Source organism: Felis catus, chromosome E3 (assembly GCF_018350175.1).
Source record: "Felis catus isolate Fca126 chromosome E3, F.catus_Fca126_mat1.0, whole genome shotgun sequence".
NCBI lineage: Eukaryota > Metazoa > Chordata > Mammalia > Carnivora > Felidae > Felis > Felis catus.
In genome coordinates, this window is record NC_058383.1 from 12,711,479 (window position 1) to 12,727,466 (window position 15,988).

At 42.9% G+C, this 15,988-nt stretch overlaps 1 long non-coding RNA gene across 1 annotated transcript; it reads right to left on the bottom strand.

Annotated features, from left to right (window-relative positions):
• Positions 1 to 731: 731 nt before the first annotated feature.
• On the bottom strand, positions 732 to 15,462 carry LOC123382633. Its single transcript, XR_006591282.1, has 3 exons — positions 14,244 to 15,462; positions 10,376 to 10,434; positions 732 to 1,184 (listed from the first exon to the last, which is right to left on the bottom strand). It is a non-coding gene; the product is annotated as an uncharacterized LOC123382633 (long non-coding RNA).
• Between the last annotated feature and the right edge of the window lie 526 nt (positions 15,463 to 15,988).

The following is a 15,988-nucleotide window of genomic DNA, read 5'->3' on the forward strand; positions in this document are numbered from 1 at the left end:
TACTCTTTTTCTTTGAGAGAGAGAGAGAGAGAGAGAGAGCGCCCACGCATGAGAGGGCCAGAGGGAGAGAGATACTCCTAAGCAGGCTCCCTGCTCAGTGAAGAACCCAACGCAGGGCTTGACCCGGGGCTCGATCCCAAGACCCGGGGATCAAGACCCAAGCCGAAATCAAGAGTCAGACACTCAACCAGCTGAGCTGCCCAGAAACTCCTAAGTATTCTTAAATGCAAACCCAGTGCCAAAGGTGGTAACATTTGGGGAAGACGAGAACCCATAAGATATTCTTCAAAACTACGTTTATTTAGCCTGCTCTAGATTTATTGATTTGGCCAAACTTCGCACCACTGTAATCTGCTAGGGAATCATTTAACTATTTCCAATTTGCTGGAAGTTGGCTAAGAAATGTGCCAAGTAGGATTTTACCTAGAATTAGAGCAGATCAGTAATATCCATCATCACATTAAGGGCAGTTTTCGATGTAAGGAAGAAAGAGGACTGGGTTTTCCAGTCCTGAAAGCACCTTATTCTAAGTGTGTTTGCAGAGCTGTATAAGAAAGAAACCAAATTCGGGGCGCCTGGGTGGCTCAGTCAGTTAAAATGTCCAACTTTTCGGCTCAGCTCATGATCTCACGTCCCGTGAATTCAAGCCCCGCATCCGGCTCTGTGCTGATAGCTCAGAGCCTGGAGCCTGCTTCAAATTCTTGGGTCTCCCTCTCTCTGCCCTGTCTCACACTCTGTCTCTCTCTCCTTCAAAAATAAGTAAACATTAAAAAAAATTTTTTTTAAAGAAAGAAAGAAACTAAGTTAAATCACATTAGTCTTTTAGGCCCTGCTGAAAACATCTCTCTCAACCATTTTCTTTCATCTTGCCTAAATTTTGCTGTAAGTAATCTATCCCATAGACTAAGTTATATATCTTTAAGAGTACCCTGTTAAAATCCAGATTTCCCAGCATAGCACACTATTACCAGTCATTACTTCTTAATAAAATGAGTTTATCAAATTAATATACAAACACAGCAGAGCCACGATGGAATAGCATATGGGATGGTCATATCTTGATGGAGGAGGGAAAGTCCAAAACATGAGTTCTGCACACAGTAATCTCAGGTAGCACAGTGTAGTCGGGGTCCAACAGTAGCCGGGAAACAGCCCAGAGTAGTGGGTTTCAGTGGGCAGGAGTGCTGGGAAATCACAGAAGGGCACAGGAAGGGAAAATACAAATGAATTTCAGTAAAGAATAATAATTCCAAGTGTTGGTAAGTATGTGGAGAAACTGATATTCACAGCAACGTTATTCACAATAGCTAAAAAGTAGAAGCAACCCAAATATTCATCAATACTAATGAATGGGTGAAGAAAATGTGGTACATCCCCCCTAGCTGTTCAGCAACACTGTTCAGCAAGAAAAAGGAATGAAGCACTGATACATGCTACAATAGAGCTGAAACTTGCAGACATGCTAAGTAAAAGAAGCCAGTCACAAAAGTTCGCATTTTGTATGATTCCACCTGTATGAAATGTTCAGAATACGCAAACCTATAGACACAGAAAATAGATTAATAGTTGCCTAGAGCTGGCGGATAGGGGTGGGGAAGAGTAATTACTTATGGGCATGGAGTTTCTTTTGGGGGGGATGAAAGTATTTTACAATTAGATTATGATGATGGTTGCACAACCTTGTGAGTATTGTACTTGAATTTTGTACTTTAATAAATTAAATGGTATGTACATTATATCTCAATAAAGCTATTTAAACAATTAATTGTACCTAGACTTGACCCAGACTCCTCATTCAGTCTTATTACCCATACTTCTATTTTTTTTTTTTTACTGTTTATTCTTTTTTTTTTTTGAGAGACAGTGCAAGTGGGGGAGGGGCAAAGAGAGAGGGAGACAGGATCTGAAGTGGGCTGCAAGCTGCCAGTGCCATGTAGGACTCCAACTCAAGGAGCTATGAGATCACGGCCTGAGCCAAAGTCAGATGCTTAGCCGAACGAGCCACCCAGGTGCCCCTATTACCTATATTGCTAATTAACTTCTAACCAACTTATTCTGAAACAGCATAAAAATGGAACCAAGGCTGTAAACCCAAAAACCAAGTAGAACTGGATTTGAATCCGAGTTCCACGACTTCTTGGACCCCTGAAGTAGACAGTTTGCCTAGACCATCACGGTTGATTCTTGCCCTGACCGAGCATCAAGTACCAGCCTCCCAACCTATTTACCATCTCATCTTGCTGTGAGTAAACACATATGGCTTCAAAATAGTTCCATATTTTAAGTTTTCATAAATAAAATTCTGGGATCCAAAGGAAAAAAAAAATCATTCACCAGGGGCAGATTAAGCATCTTTCTGAATGTCATCCAACACATCTAAGCCACCAGAAGGATGGTGACCTGGTCTCTTAATTTGAATGTTTGGGGAAAAAAAAAAAAACACCAAAAACTAAAAACTTGACAAAATTAGGGAGGTGACATCACAATTGGAACACAGAGGAAGCGACCTCAAAATCCAAATTCAAAGCCTCTCATTTGCCAAAAATTCATTTTTAATGAAATTTAGATTTAGCCTTAATAGATTTGGTGGCACAGGTACCCATAACATAACTTCTGTAAGACACTGTGGAAAACGAAGTAACTCCTGATAACTGAGTTAGTATTTTGGAGCTTCCAGTCTGAAAATCACCCCTCCATGTTTCATAGAATCCTGAATTCTCTATAGCTGAGTATAGGAATCTCCTCCACCCTGGCCTGCTTCCCTTCCGAAAACTCCGCATTCTCCTTCTACCTACCTGTTATGTTATCAAGAGAACAGCCCTAACTCTACCATTGGTTTATCCAGGAAACAATGGTGTCCACTCCCCCCAGATAGCCCTGGATATAACTGAGGTAATCTCTTGGCCAGATTTTATCTAATTTTGTACATTTGTATCCTTTTAAAGACAGGATTGCTTTCTGGTTTCTGGGTTGCACCTTCAAGACAAAGTGTAGACATTTACCCCAATCCTTACTGACAGTTCTACACAAAATGACTCTTTAGGTTATAGATCCCTTGGACTGAACGCAAAGTAGAGTCTACCCCATCTTCAAAAAGAGCTTCTGTCACCTATCTAAGATTACAAACTCATTAACTTGAAGGATTTATTCTCAGAATTCCATATTGTCTTTCTTCTCAGTAAGCCTCTGAAGAAAGCATCACGCATGAAGAGCAAAAAGGTTTTAGGTACAACTTATCCACAAGAACAATTTTATACTCTGCTTCTTGTATATGATAAATCTTCTTGAGAAGTTAGTTATGAACAATGTAAGACTTCATAACACACTTATTAGTCTATCATCAGCCTTTGATTCTCTGGACAGGGACTGTCTTTTCACTAAACTTGATGATCTTGGCAAACATCCCAGATGATTAACATTGCCCAAAACCCGTATCATAATACTATTGCCAGAATCAGAATGGCTACACATGATCTTAGGTCAGACAAAATTCCATTTTTAAACAGGATAAAATAGGACTTTCTATACCCTATTTCATTTTAATTTGTACATATTAGACAAGTTGATTCTATTTCAGATGCATAGGATGCCTGCCTTCCTACCATAGTTAATAGGAAGATGAACGAGTTACATGAACATGGGCCGGGGGGGCGGGGAGGCGGGTAGCAACTTTACAACATGAAAAGACTTAAGACCCAACTCAAACTGTTGGCTAATTACTGTGAAAAAGAACAGTTCAAATTCAGCTATGCCAAAAAATTTTTTTTTTTTATTTGGGCAAGAATCCATCGATGTTCAAATGGACAACACTACAGAGCTTCATCCATCATATTATTGCATGCTATAATCTAAGGATCTGATTTTTAGCTAATTCATCCTGGTGGGCCTATGTGTTTCCAAAGAGGCTTCACCTGGGTCCCCTGCAGGTCACTCCATGTCCAGGTTGCCAACTAGAACCATGACTTTGCAATTTTCCTTGCCACAATGTTCCCTTCCTTGTTCCGTGGTGTGGAATTATAGGGCCTTTAATGAGAATGTCTCCAGGCTTCCAAGTATATTTCTACCTTCTTTTTAAGGACGATGTTTTTTGTCTACAGACTCCCCTGTGGCTTACCACCATGCAAACCTGAGATAACCCCTGCTTCAGGACAAAAACACAGGCTTCAACAACCACTTTTCTGAATAGAAAGCCATCTTTGTTAATTGGGATCTAAGTTACATATCTACTGCTTTCCTGGATAGTAGTACAATAGACCCATTCAGCTTCACGCACTGAAGCTGACTCTACGTGATCAATTAGAAAAGGAGAGATTGATTGGTTGGTTGGTTGGTTGGTTGGTTGGTTAGTTGGTTGGTTGGTTAGTTGTCTACTAATTATTTTATGGGTATTGGACAGCTCATGGATTCACCATGAAATGGAGAACCAGATTTCAGGTTCAGTGTCCAGAAACAATTCCCAAATCACACCTCAGAACTGAGTTGATGAGGAAACCATTGACACTGGCCCTGATATCTGGACACCTTCATTGGCTTCTGTCCCTCTTTATCATCAGGAACACCAATTTGCCACCACTGCTGCTGCCTCCTGCACTCAGAAAACTCCAGATCCCTGCTTTCTTGTAATTTTAGGACCACAGGTAAAGTCTGACATGGATACAACCAACTGGCAGGCTCTGAGGCCCATGCCTGGGCCCTAGTTTCAAGGGACACTAAAAAACCAAATATAGACTATTTTTAGGGTCTATGCAGGATAGTTTGGGCCCCAAACCAAGACTCAAAAAAGGAAGCATTCCCTAAGCTAAGAATGGGATTCCGTTGCTGCCTGACCATGATGAATGACAAATATCTACTACAACTATCATTTGGAACCATACTTCCAAAAGTGTCATTATAAAACAACTAGTATTTAAGAATGAGAGTTTATGCAAAGAGCAAATTAGCTGTTCTTTTAGGTCAACAATATCAGTGGTTCCAAAATCTAACTATCCATGAGAATGATTAGGGTGACCTTTGTTCAGGTTTCATACATGGAGATTCTAAGTTAGTAGTCAGAGTCTGGGCCTTGGAATTTATATTTTTAACAAATTCCTCTGATAATACAAATACAGTAGTTAATGATTTGGAATCCACTTGTTGAAACCTGTCCTTATACTCTCAGCCCCGAGAAAACAAACACGGACCTGCATTAGTTTTGCTCCTAAAGTACATGAAGTCACCACATAAAAAGTCCATCCTTGTATTCTATAGTTACTATGGAAGACACCAAAATTAATAGGTAATGAGTAACTTAAGTGTGGTTTATCTCTATGATGAACTCTTACAAGGAAATTTAAAGTGTTCGTTACGAAGAGTATGTGATGGCATGGGGAAATACCCATTATACAGCATCAAAAGAAAAAAGCATAATAGTCAATGTTAAGTTGTGTGCATGTGTGTGTGTGTGTGTGTGTGTGTGTGTGTGTGTGTGTGTTTGTATGCAATGTGCTCTCAACCATGTAAAATAAATGTACGCATAAGTGGCAAAAGCGAGATTAAATGTGTGCACTACACTCCCCCCTTTTCCACCCACTAATGGAAAAGAGGCCAGAAAAGCTAGGAGGATTTAAACACAGAAGCTAAGTCTGTCAACATAATAAAGATCTGGGAGAAAGAAGGAAGTAAAGAGAAAAGGCTTCAGTTACAAAAGAGAGAAAATGTCTTTTGAGAAGTGGCTGCGACTTATCAAACTGCTCCAATCAGGACTTTTTTTCAGGGAATCCTGGAACATAGGTTTTGTCTTCCCTACTAAGTATAGAAGAGAAAGCATGTTGACCAGGGACAGGGTGTCTCAACCTCAGCACTACTGACATTTTAGGCTGCATAATTCTTTGTTGTCAAAGGGGAGCTGACAGGGAAGGTGTCCTGTGTATTTCTAGCTTCTTCATACTACATACTACATACGACTAGCATCTGCCCCTCCTCCCCATTTCTGACAACCAAAAATGTCTCCTGACATTGCCAAATGTCCCCTAGGGGGCAAAATTGCCCCTGGTTGAGAACCACTGCCATGGAAGTAGCTAAGTATCAACTTGGGCAAACTGAGGAGCAAACCCTCCTGAGAACACAGCCAACTTGGAGCAAGCAGAACTGAGAAAAGGAGGAGGGAATAACAGTGTCGGTCACTTTGTTGGTGCCCGGAAAAAGCCTCCCCTGAAGCCAGACTTAACTGGAGTCTTTCCAGGAGTTTATAAATACCCCCGACCCTGCTTGGTTTTTGTGTTTGCAAAAAATCACCCTCCCTAATGCCCTTTAAGTTTTTGAAGAGAACCAAGCTTAGTGGAGAAATTGGAAAAAAGAGAATCAGAATGTCTAAAAACACCCTTGACTGGTCGGAAGGATGAATCATCTACCCAGGGTTTCAGGTGGTAAAATGGTCACCTGAGAGAAATCAAAATCCCAAGCTGGCACCATTTGCAGGAGTGGAGTCCAAGTTCACAAGCACTGACAGGGTACGGGAACTGCATAGTGAGAATGTAATATATATATATATGAAATATACCTCATATATATCATATATATGTGTCATATATATATCATATATATATCATATATATGTATCATATATATGTATCATATATATCATATATGATACATATATATGATATATATATCAGCCTAGAACAATGAAATTTGAAAGGCATATGTGGAATCATCTGGTTACAGCACTTCTGAAACCCAAGGTCATGAGTAACCCAAAGAAACTCCATTCCCATTCAGGACGGGCTCTTATTTAACAATTCTTTCATGAGTTGGGGCACCTGGGTGGTTTAGTCAGTTAAAGATCTGACTCTTGATCTTACCTCAGGTCTTGCTATCAGGGTCAAGGGTTCAAGCCCAGTGTTGGGCTTCACACTGGGCATGAATCCTACTTTAAAAATTTTTTTTCTTTTTTTTAATGTTTATTTCTTTATTTTGACAGAGAGTGAGAGTACAGAAACAGAGGAGGAGCAGAGAGAAAGGGAGAGAGAATCCCAAGCAGGCTCTGCACTGCCAGTGCATGAGATGCATGAGACCATGACCTGAGCCAAAATCAAGAGTCAGACCCTCAACCGACTGAGCCACCCAGGAGCCCTCAAAAAGAAAAAAACTCTTCAATGGGCTGAGATCCCATGTTGATAGGTAAAGTATTTCAAAGTAAGTTGTGTATTAGCCTTCCATGCAGAAATTGCAAAGGAGGTAGGTTTTGGGTTTGTTTGTTTTTGTTTTTTTTTGAGAGAGAGAGAGAGAATGAGTACACAAGTGGGGAAGAGCCAGAGGGAGAGGGAGAGAGAGAATCTTAAGCAGGCTCCAGCCCAGTGTGGAACCCGACTTGGGGCTTGAACTCATGACCTGAGTCAAAATTGAGAGTCAGATGCTTAACAGACTGAGCTAGCTACCCGGGTTCCCCTTGAAGGAGGTAGGTTAGAACTAGTTAGATGACTCTTAAATTCCTCACCCACATCATGGAGAGGACTTGGGGATTGGTGGATTTCTTTGGAGAGAGTTGGTGTGCCAAGACCCACTTTGCGCAATGAGGAGAGAGAGAGAGAGAGAGAGAGAGAGAGAGGAGGGAATGGCAGACACGTGGGCTAGTATCTGATTCCCACCTGTGCAAGAAGCAGTTTGGTAGGCTGTGGACAGACAAGCCATAGGAAAGACAGATGCTTCGGGTTCAGCCTGTTCCCCAGATTGTGTTGGGGTAAAAGATGCACGTGTATTTCCCATGGACTGAATGTGGGCCATGTAGAAGAGAGAGTTGACATAAGGTTCACAGAGAGTTGACATAAGGCCTTCACATAAATAGACCTGAGCAGAGAGAAACTGAAGGTACCACTGGACCCGAGGAGGTGTGAAAAGAACATGAGACAGCTGAAGGCATGTGCATCACCCAGATGAAGAGAACAGATGGGAAAGGAAGTCTCAGAAGAATCCATAAACACACCCAAGGGAAACAAGTCAACTTTAAACACTCAGATAGCACAGAACCATCTAATCACACTACCATTTGGTTAGGAATGTTCACCTCTCTTCATCTTTCCTCCAGTCCCAGGGGATCAGAAACCATTTTCACTAAGCCAGCACAAAAGAATTCGGGAAAGAAAGAGAGGAAGGAAGGAAGGAAGGAAGGAAGGAAGGAAGGAAGGAAGGGAGGGAAAGAAAGAAAGAAAGAAAGAAAGAAAGAAAGAAAGAAAGAAAGAAAAAGAAAAAGAAAGAAAAAGAGAGAAAGAAAAAGGCAAGGCAAGAAGGAAAGGGAGAAAGCGAGGGAGAGAGAAAGGACTCAACCATACCCCCTTTCCAGAATAACCTGCTGCAAGAGAGAGTCAAAGTCTTGGCCTTTTAATGAAAATTTAAATATGAAGTATTACATGGGACTGGACATAAACTATGCTTTCAATGTAAAATGACTGTAGAACTTTCTAGCTCCTACAAGAATATAAAAGGCATGGGGCCTGAACAAATTTACAGCTGAGGGCAGTTGAAAAACTAGTCTGACTGACAAAATTTTAAAAGATGGCAGAAATAAAAGTAAAATTGGGATACCTGGCTGGCTAAGTCAGCGGAGCATGTGACACTTGATCTTGAGGTTGCAAGTTCAAGTTCCATGTTGGGTGTAGCGATTACTTTAAAATAAAATCTTAAAAAAAAAAAGGAAAATTGGTTTCTGATGACATACTTCTCCAAAGTACTAGTGTATTTTATGAATCATATGAGGAAACTAAGCCCCATGAGGGAGAGACAAGAAAGGCAACAAATTGCAGAATGTACTTTCTTAAGAAATTTAGATAATGAATCAATCTCTAAAAACACATCCTTAAAATAACTGTTTTAATTTTTAAATATAAAGGAATAGAATTTATTAGACAAGACTGAATATTATTTAAAGAGAACAGGAACAGGGGTGCCTGGCTGGCTCAGTCAATACAGCATGCAACTCTTGATCTCAGGGTTGTGATTTTGAGCCCCATATTGAGGGTAGAGTTTACTTTAAAAAAGAAAAAAAGAACAGGAACACTTGAAAAAAACCTAGCTAAGTAGAAGTTTGAAAATGAAAAATATAGTTCACTAAATAAAAGTAATTAATTGGAGGGTAGTTTGAAGAGCAGACTAGACACTGGGGAAAAGAAATTCAGTGAACTGGAAGATAAGTCTTGGGAAATCATCCAGAGCTTCTTTGAGCAAAGATGCTTGTGTCCCATCACCGGTGGGTTTTCTCAGGATCTATTCCTTCACAGGTTCCCCCCGCCTTCTTACCAGTTCATATCAGCCAGACCCTGTACCTGGGAGGAGAAGGATGCTGTTTCCTCCCAAAGGAGTGACTATATTTCCTCACTTGGGCTACTCTATGACCTGATTGTAACTCATGGTCAGAAAGAAATGAGAGGCAAGACCTTAAGGAAGAAAGACAAGAATCAACTTATGAGATTTTGTAGCTTTTCAGGCAGGAGAAGTCTCCTTTCCCCTGCAAGGGAGAGTCTGCTTCTCCAGCCCAGAGTTATAGGAGAACCTGGAGAACCCGAGATTCTCAGGCTTGTCTATCCAATTGTCCTAAGGCCAGAACTCATAGCCCTCTCCTCTCCCGGCCCTGCCTTTGGCGTAGACTTGGTGGGGTTGTGTTTTCACTGTCCTGTGTAGTCTGCTGTCCCTACAATCGGTGCCTGAGCCTGGATTTCGGCACCGTCTTCCCTGCAGCTGCAGGAGATGAATCTCTTTAAAAACTGCCTTGGGGGCTTTCCGACATTCACAGTGTGCCTGAGTTGACAGTTAACTGAATCGAGCCTGCATTTTCTATTTTCAGGGCTTCTGTATCAGTCAGAGTTTGATCCGAAAAATAGAACCACTAGACATGATCTAGAATATGGGATTTATTACAGGGCTTCAACCTCTTGCAGTTGTGTGAGCTGGTGACATAGTCTCTGCACGGCTGTTGCCTCTGCATCCAGTGCTAAGACTAAAAAGCAGGCTGGGCAAACAGTCCAGCCCAGGAGGCAGAGAAGCTGAAGGAGGAGATCTGGTGGCAGCTGGAAGAGCTGTGGGCTAGCAGTTGCTTCATACCCATGAGAGGAGCCAGCAGAACAGCGACAACATTTGTGAGCTGCAACAGTGCCTGGTATCCCGTTATGGTCTGAATGTCTGTGCTGATGCCCTCCCGCCCCTTCACATGTCGAAATCCTAATAATCAACGTCATGGTATTAGGAGGTGGGCCCGTGAGAGGTGCTAAGTTCATGAGGGTGCAGCCCTCATGAATGGGATTAGGTCTCTCATAAAAAAAAAAAAAAAAAAAAAAAAAGTGAGTGGAAATCCACAGAGCTCCTTAGCCCTTTGCACCAGGTGAAGATACAATGAGAAGTCTCTGACCTGGAAGAGGGCCCTCAGCAGACCATGACACCATCTTCTTGGACTCCTGGCCTTCAGAACTGTGAGAGATAAATTTCTGTTATTTATAAGCTACCCAGGCCGTGCTATTTTGTTACAGCAGCCCAAGCGGACCAAGACACCTTCTGATTTTCAAACAAATATGGCTGCTTTCAAATCCCACCTGGGTCTTGTAGCCCAAATTAACCAGACTATGTAGAAAAGGGGATTCTGGGAAATGTAGTCCCAGCTTAGCTCAGGTGACACAGAACATATCCATCCCAGCTCCTAAAGCAGTTAACAAAAGTCAACCAACACTGAAATCCTTACAACTACTGTTGTCCCCATATGACTCAAATGTTACTACTGCTGTATTAATAATGTTTTGCCCTCCACTTGCCCCTCAGGCCTCTGTCGTCTAGATGAAAGTCTAGTAACTGGTACTCCTAGAAGTCAGGAGTCATCGTACCACTTACCCCATTGCCCTGACCATAGAGTGATTCCAGTTCCAGAATTCATTCTGAAGCTCTGGTTTCTAGACCATTTTGGCCTGGGTTTCCCCTGGAAAGCAGACCATTAGACAGGGGACTTGTGTGGAGGTGGCTGATTTGGAAGACAATCCCAGGGATAGAGGTGGTGGGCAAAATAGAAGGAAAGGCAAGATAAGGGTGAAAACTTGAGTTACTCACCACTGTGGGAAACTGGGGCTTGACCCAGTGGGGCTTGACCCACCACTGTGGGAAACTGGGGCTTTCAGAGAAGCCATTCAAGATGTGCCTCAGAAGTGACCACAGGAAAGAGGCACAAAGAGATTATTTATGGAGAAGGGGAGTATTTATCCACCATCTCCCAATCCACATTGGACAAAGTTTGCACCCTGGGGTGTTATCTCTGTCTTATTTTGGGGACACAAGTGCATGAGTGCCAAGGGGGTTCTGTAGGCATCCATTACCATGGCCCCACTGCTGAACCAGGAACATCAGGTTTCACCTGCACAGAGCTGGTGGCTGTGGCAACGGCCAAAGTGGAAGGTGAGGAGTGAGATGGAGCAAAAGTGGTGTCCAAGACTAAGAGGAAGAGGAGAAGGAAAAGAAGATACAGGAAGGAAACAGAAATACGGAAGGCTCCGGTCCTTCGGGTAATGCCTAATCAGGTGAAAAGCAGAGGTGCCACAAGCAGGGGGTCAGTTCAACAAGCAGTCCCCACGGACCCTCAGGCCATCCCAGAAGCAGGTTGATGACACATGGGAAACCAGTCCTGGTCTCCAAACGCCTCCCCAGGATAGCTAACCCCCTTGCTCTCCTCAATTAGGCTAAACTCATCCACAGCCAAACCCCAGAGGAAAGTAACCCACATAAATGAAGGGTCATAATGATAAGGAAAAACATCAGATGTCAACGTGGCCCAGTTAAACCCAGTTTATCGACTAAAGACCAACAGAGAGAAATAAAGAGAGAAAGAGACTACTTCTGCTAGGAAGCAAGGGGTAGGGGGCTGGTTCCATAGAATGGCTCAGAAGAATAAAAGATCTAAATGCCCTCACCAGTGAATCATGCCAAGAGCACTTCGTCATGGCTTGAACTCTTCCCTGACAGATTCCCACTTCCGACTTTGTCTCTGAAGAACAACGTGGGTGAAAAGGACGGGGGCTAAGAATGGGTTTTTTTGAGAAGGCTGACCTAACGCAGCCCGCACATAGAAAGAGATTCCCTTTTCTCCTGCAGCCACCTTACAAACACTTCCAGAGAGGGCAACAGTTCCTACAAGAAGCGTAATCCTTATCAACAAGGCAAAGGGGCTATCAAAGCAGCAAAGATCACATGGCTGTTAAGATAAAGGTTTGGCAGTTCCAGGGTGGGCTTATCAAGGTTTAGCAGTAAGCGAGTTTTGTTGCTTCGACTGCATTTAAAAAGTTCATTGATTTGTAGCTAATACCAAGTTGTCATAGTTTCATGAGTAACAGCTTGTGGTTTGCCGAATCAAAGCCTTTTCCTGAATCCATAATAGCAGATTCACTGAGGTGGCCTGAACAACTGCAGAGAGGGGAGAAGCCCAGAAAGACACCCAGGTAGAGGGAAGGAGTGGATTTGGTCAGACTGTAAGTGGTCTATAAAAGAGGAAAAATAAAACTCTCCTTCCCAAAGCAGCAGAAATCCAGCCTTTTAAACATTCAAATTGACTTGTGGAGAGACGATTGTTTTGAAAAAAATTATAGATTAACTATGTGTATACACACATGTAAGAAATGGGCTCTAAGGGGGGTAAAGCCAAATTGAAGATTCTTAAAAAGCTTATCAACGGAGTTACTCTCCATTAGGACAGCTTTTCCACATTGTGAACTTGGCACAACTGAGTATTTTTCTACAACCAGGATCTTGGAAGAGTGACGTGTCCTTTTCTTTTTTCCTTGGGGGAAGATAGATGCACACAGGCAGGCACACACACACAAACCCATTCGATGAGCCCTGACCCCACTAAGGTGTATTCTGACGATGTCTTAGTACTATATTAGACTTTCATAGCATTTTCTCAGCCTACTCCATTGGAACTTCTAAAACCCATGTTGGGCTGACAGAGCTGTTACTTTTATCCCCTTTCGGAGGAGGAAAGGATTGAGTCTTAGAGGGAGTCAGAACATGCAGCCCGACTCTCCCAGTGGTGCCCAGGGCAGACATGACTAATTGATCGAGGATCTCTCTCCCAGGAAGCTCAAACTAAGCCTCAGAATCCTCTCCACAGCAGACCTCCAGAGCCCCTATCAATGGCTAGATGACATGAAAGATAAAACCGATTTGCCTTCCTGGACCCAAGTGACCCGCCCAAGGTCATAGGACTGCTTCATGGTACAGCCAAGACACAGGTCTCTCCTTTCAGTGCTTCCTTAATGAACAGTAGAACACTTTCTCCCCCATGAGGTGGGCTTGCCCTGCCTACAGGCTATATGGCTACCGGGGCTTTTATTTGCCTCCCTGCACACAACTGCCAAACTCCATTCATGCTCACTGTTTAGGAAGCTTAAGACATAACAGAGAGCTCCCATGAACTTTGGAACTATATACGTGGCCCACGTTCTATTTCTCTCAGATTCTGTTGCTCTAGATGATATACAGCCGTCGGAATCTTTAAAGATCGGTGTTCTTTAATATTTATCGAGCCCAAATAAGCAAATAAGTAATAGAATTTCAGAGCATGATAAGTGCCAAGAAAAAGATGATGCAGGGTAAGGGGCTAAAGAATGGTGGAGGTGGGGTGATCAGTTAAGGTCTCTGGGAGGAGGTGACGTTGGAGCAGAAACTGGAGTCAAGTGAGGGCCATGGCCCCTGAAGATCCGGAGAGAAGGTGTTCCACAGAACAGCAAGGGGAAAGCAACAAGCTGCGCGTGATTAAGAAATAGCATGGGGAACAATGCGGGATGTCACCGAAGCCACGGTAGAGACTTGCAGTTTTATTCCAGGCATGATGAGAAGCCTCTGTGGGGTCTAAAGCAGGTGAGTAGCGAAGCGAACTCAGTTTTAAAAGATTACACGCCCAGGGCGCCTGGGTGGCTCAGTTGGTTGAGCATCCAACTCTTGATTTTGGCTTGGGTCATGATCTTTCAGTTCGTGAGACTGAGCCCCACGACTGTGTGAGGCCGGCTTGGGATTCTCTCTCTCCCTGTCTCTCTCTCTCTCTCTCTCTCTCTCTCCCTCCCCCACTCACGTGCCTGCTCTCTTTCTCTCTCTCAAAATAAATAAATAAACTTTAAAAAATAAAATAAATGAAAGATTACATGACCAAATGTTTGTTTTCAAAGATCACTCTGGCAGCAGTGTGAACAATGTACTCAGTTGAAGGGTTCAAAACGGTCAAGAAACAAGCTGGGGTCACTCACCACAATACTCCAGATGGAGTTGTCCAATCAGAAGTTAGAAAGACAAGTCTGACAGTCAGAAGAGAGGACAAAGGCTGATGTGGGCGTCAGCAGCTTTTGTAGGTTTGGGTCCTTCTAGAAGCAGATGTGAAGACCGGATCAGACGTGCATGAGATCTATATGGGGGGCAATTCCTGAAGAGGATAAAAAGGAGGAGGCAAAGAAGGCAGAGAGGGACTTCAGGCCATAAGGAGGTCTGGCACCTTTGAAGGAGTGGGGCAAGGAGGATTGGACAGAAGAGCCTCTGATGACGGTACAGTTCCAAGAAAGGTTTGCCCAGGGCCCTGGGGAGTCTTCATGCCAAAATCGCCATAGGACTGGCCCCGCCATGTTTAGCCATTTACTGAGAACAGCCTGTGGGAGGCAGCCTCAGCAGGGAAGCAGGAGTGGATCCAGAAGCACAGCAGCTGGGGCCATCAGTCAGCCATGCTCTGCCGGCAGCCAATTTTCACAGCCACCAGAGCAGTCAGGAGCGTGGAAGGACCCATTCCCCCCGCCTTTTCAGGGACTTAGTTCCTATATCTCCGTCCTGTCCATCTAGTCACAAGCATGCTTGAGGAAGTTGTATCGTAGGAAAACCTCTTCGCGATCTCCAATCCTCCAAACAATGCTCTTTCTCATCCCTCCACACATCCAAACAAAAGACGCCTCCACTTTCCCATCCCTCTTTAGTACTCTTTGCTCCACTCTTCTCTCTCTCCTGCTCTTTCCAAAGCCCCAAGCTTGTCTTGTGAAGGCCATTAGCGGACCTCCATCTTGTTAAAGCTGATCGTAGAGACTCTACAGTTCTCTTCTTCCCTGATCTCTTGGCAGCATTTGATGAGGTGGATTACTCACTCCTTCTTAAAATACTTTCTCTCCACTGGTTTCTGTGATGTCACATCTGCAGTATTTTCTTTCTCCTTCTCTTACTCCCTGCTGGTTCCATACACCTTCTAAACCTTCTCAGTCTCTTTTCCTTCTGCCTGGAAGAACCTATTGTCTTACTATATGTGATGGTGGGAAGTTACCTTGAAGTCTTTCATCTTCTCTCCTATGGGGCTTCAAATGAAAACTCTCTGCTCAGTTCTCCAGGTTTTACCTCCTCGGAAATCACAAATCTTTTCTTGCAAAGGAAAAGGGTTTGCTTTTCCTATTTTTTTGTGGGGGGGGGGGGTAATATATTTTACAAATTTGTTTAGCTTTTTCAGCTCTCATTTATTTTTTTAATTGATATAATTAACATCTGATATTATATTAGTTTCAGGTGTCCAATATAATGATTCGACATATGTATATACTGTGAAATGATCACCACAGTAAGGTTAGTTAACATCTGTCAACACACAGAGTTATAATTTTTTTCTTGTGATGAGAACTTTTCAGATTGACCCGCTGAGCAACTTTCAAGTATACAATGCAGCATTGTTACCTATAGTTGCTTTGCTATACAATTCTAGGACTTTTTTTTTTTAATGTTTATTTATTTTTGAGAAAGAGAAAGAGTGTTGAGCAACTTTCAAGTATACAATGCAGCATTGTTACCTATAGTTGCTTTGCTATACAATTCTAGGACTTATTTTTTTTAAAAAAAATTTTTTTTTTCATTTATTTATTTTTGGGACAGAGAGAGACAGAGCATGAACGGGGGAGGGGCAGAGAGAGAGGGAGACACAGAATTGGAAACAGGCTCCAGGCTCTGAGCCATCAGCCCAGAGCCCAACGCG